The 3,995-nt window shown below is 46.5% G+C and overlaps 1 non-coding gene across 1 annotated transcript; it reads right to left on the bottom strand.

Moving 5' to 3' along the window:
- Positions 1–3,215: 3,215 nt before the first annotated feature.
- On the bottom strand, positions 3,216–3,293 carry Trnat-ugu. Its single transcript has one exon. It is a non-coding gene; the product is annotated as a tRNA-Thr (tRNA).
- Positions 3,294–3,995: the final 702 nt, after the last annotated feature.

Here is a 3,995-nt window from a genome sequence, read left to right as displayed (position 1 = left end):
ATATCTGGTGAATAAGGTGGCTGCGGTAGTACTGAAAATTTTTTTTTGGCTAAAAATTGCTGTACTGACAGCAGTATGGGATGGCGCATTATCGTGATGCAGAATCCAATTATCAGCAATGTTGACATGGACACGAAGAACTCTTTTATAAAGTCTTTCTAAAATTTATTTTCGTCCGCAGCTCGTGGTCGTGCGGTAGCGTTCTCGCTTCCCACGCTCGGGTTCCCGGGTTCGATTCCCGGCGGGGTCAGGGATTTTCTCTGCTTCGTGATGACTGGGTGTTGTGTGATGTCCTTAGGTTAGTTAGGTTTATGTAGTTCTAGGGGACTGATGACCATAGATGTTAAGTCCCATAGTGCTCAGAGCCATTTGAACCATTTAAAATTTCTTTGTAGTGATATTGGTTAATTGTTTGTCCAGGAGGCACCCACTCTTTATGAACAATTCCTTTGGAATCAAAGAAGCACACAAGCATGCATTTCACTTTTGACTTTGACGTGCGAGCGTTTTTTGATCTGGGTGATCCCTCTGAGCACCATTGCGAACTTTGGCGTTTTGTCTCTGGATCGTAGTGAAAAAACCGACTTTCATCACGGCTCAACAATTCTGGATTGATTTCCGTTTGCTCTAACAGATAGCCTGCCACATTTTTCCGTATTTCTCGCTGTTGTGGTGTGAGATTTTTGGGGACGATTTTTGCACAAATCTTTCTCATACCAAGATGTTCAGTTATTATTAGACGAACCGTTTCTCGATTGATGTTCAGTTCTTCTGCAAACATTTTCACGCACCCTGGCCAAGTTGACATCCGTCTGTGAGGTTGATGGTCGTCCACTGTGGTCTTCATCTTAAACATTCGTTCTGCCTTCACCAAACATTTTATGCCAACGGAAAACTTGAGCTCTTGACATAACCTCGTCTTCAAAACCTTGAAACTTACCATAAGTTGTCGTCTCGTTTTCACCCAATTTAACGCAAAAGGAAATGGCATACCTTTGCGCAATATTATGCGGTTCCATTTCCGTGACGAGAGCCCCAAACACGTGTTAACTTATTACAGCACAACTCAGGACTGAGCAGTTGCATCGATGTGAGGCTTGGACTAGAAGCAGCTTATAGACCAAGTTCAAAGATATTGTGCCTACGCAAGCCTGCAGGGCTGACACATCTTGCAAAGAAAATCAGTCTCATTATTTTATTTTCCCACGCCCGGGTTCCCGGGTTCGATTCCCGGCGGGGTCAGGGATTTTCTCTGCCTCGTGATGACTGGGTGTTGTGTGATGTCCTTAGGTTAGTTAGGTTTAAGTGGTTCTAAGTTCTAGGTGACTGATGACCATAGATGTTAAGTCCCATAGTGCTCAGAGCCATTTGAGCCATTACTTCATTGTCGCACCTTGTAGTGGAATATTCCCGCTTCAGCCCTATAGTTTCATGAAGTGCTGATAGGTGTAGGCGCTATACCTAGCCTTCAAAATGGCATCTGTCACACCTCGCTGCACAACTGGACACTTAAGTTAGTAGTGCTGACACACTAGTCCATCAACTGGGGTAGTCAAAGGTGTGGGCCTGCTGCGTTCCTCGCCATGTAACAGAAGACCATAAGCAGCAAAGAAGGACTATCTGTTCAGAACTGCTTGCGCGTTACGAGGCTGATGGTGATAATTTTTTGTCGAACATCGTCACAGGCAATGAAACGTGGGGTCATAACCTCGAGCCAGAAACAAAATGCGAGTGCATGGTGTGACGCCACAAAACCTCTCCTCCGAAGAAAAAGGTCAAAGCCACACCGTCAGCCAATAAAGTTACGGCGACCATCTTCCTGAGCTCTGAAGGTGTTGCTCTGTTTGATGTCCTACATCATGGTGCAACGATCAGTTCTGAAGTGCGTTTTGCTGCAGTCAGAAAACTGAAAAAAAATGACTTTACCGTATTCGTCGCCACTATAAAGTGCAAACCAACTTCTCCTTCTCCATGACAACGCAAGGCTTCAGACAGGTCGGTGCAGACGAGAGACGCTCGCAAAATGTCATTGAACTGTTCTTCCTCAATCACCCTACATCCCGGGTCTCGGACCTTTCGACTTTCGTCTCTTTGGCTCAATGAGGGATGCACTCCGGTGGAAGCAATACCTGAATGATGGGGAGGTTATTGGTGCAGCGAGACGTTGGTTCCGATCTCTACGTCCGCAGCTCGTGGTCCAGTGGCTAGCGTTAGTGCCTCTGGATCACGGGGTCCCGGGTTCGGTTTCCGACCGGGTTGGGGATTTTCTCTTGCCGGGGACTGGGTGTTTGTGTTGACCTCATGATTTCATCATCATCATCACCATCCCCATTCGTGACAGTGGATTGGATTGTGTAAAAATAGGACTGTGTAAAAACTGGAACTTTGTACGGGCGCTGATGACCGCGCAGTTGAGCGCCCCACAAACCAAACATCATCATCCGATGTCAACCAGTAGAGTGGTACGATGCGGGTATGCAGACCCTCCCAGTAAAATGGCATAAGGCCTTCGCGTTGAACGGAGATTATGTTGAAAAATAGGGATTTGTAGCCAATAGAGAAGGGAATACGGTTCAAACTGCTTTAAGCACTATGGGACTTAACATATGAGGTCATCAGTTCCCTAGACTTAGAATTACTTAAACCTAACTAACCTAAGGTAACCTAAGGACATCACACACATCCATGCCCGAGGCAGGATTCGAACCTGCGACCTTAGCAGCAGCGCGGTTCCGGATTGAAGCGTCTAGAACCGCTCGCCCACAGCGGCCGGCAGAGAAGTGAATAATATGCCGTATCGGAATACTGAATAAAACCAGCCTGCGTTCAGAAAAAGAATGTGTTGTTCTACCTGCTGAACATCTCTCGTAATTTGAAACGGAATATCTTTTACCATGGGACACGTGATATTGCAAATGAACTGAGTATTTTTAACTTCTTAACAACTATAATTGTTCAGAAAATGGAAATTTTAGATTTCAGTAGCTTCTATTTCTACCATGGGACACGTGATATTGCAAATGAACTATTTTTAATTTCTTAACACTTATAAATGTTCAGAAAATGGAAATTTTAGCTTTCAATAGCTTCTATTTCAATATGTATTTAACTTGTAACTGGTTTTTGACAGTACTTCTACTTAATATGCTTTCACTTACTGATTACTGGTGTATATTGGAGTAATAATGTAATAGACGGGGACAGGTGAAAATCTGTGCCCCAGCCGGGACTCGAACCCGGCATCTCCTGCTTACATGGCAGACGCTCTATCCATCTGAGCCACCACCGAGGGCACAGGGAATAGTGCGACTGCAGGGACTAGCCACATAAGTATATAGTTATGGCTCTACCGGCCATGACCTTCCTCTTCTGTGCGGATGCACACATATTACCCGAACTATAACGGGACTTGATAAGAATGCCTTCCACGAATAATGAGTGTGTTGGGTAGGGACACAACGAATGTAGTGTGTGGACGTATAAGGTGAGAATGTGGGTGGAGGCGTGCGCGAGATTGTCCCTGCAGTCGCACTATCCTCTGTGCCCTCGGTGGCTCAGATGTATAGAGGTTTCGAGATCCCGGTTTCGAGTCTCCGTTAGGGCTCATATTTTCACCTGTCCCCGTTGATATGTATCAACGGCCGTCAGCGACTGAAGGTATAATATACACTTCTGGAAATGGAAAAAAGAACACATTGACACCGGTGTGTCAGACCCACCATACTTGCTCCGGACACTGCGAGAGGGCTGTACAAGCAATGATCACACGCACGGCACAGCGGACACACCAGGAACCGCGGTGTTGGCCGTCGAATGGCGCTAGCTGCGCAGCATTTGTGCACCGCCGCCGTCAGTGTCAGCCAGTTTGCCGTGGCATACGGAGTTCCATCGCAGTCTTTAACACTGGTAGCATGCCGCGACAGCGTGGACGTGAACCGTATGTGCAGTTGACGAACTTTGAGCGAGGGCGTATAGTGGGCATGCGGGAGGCCGGG

This window comes from Schistocerca piceifrons, chromosome 8, assembly GCF_021461385.2.
Source record: "Schistocerca piceifrons isolate TAMUIC-IGC-003096 chromosome 8, iqSchPice1.1, whole genome shotgun sequence".
Lineage (NCBI taxonomy): Eukaryota > Metazoa > Arthropoda > Insecta > Orthoptera > Acrididae > Schistocerca > Schistocerca piceifrons.
This window is presented reverse-complemented; position numbering and strand designations above follow the sequence as displayed.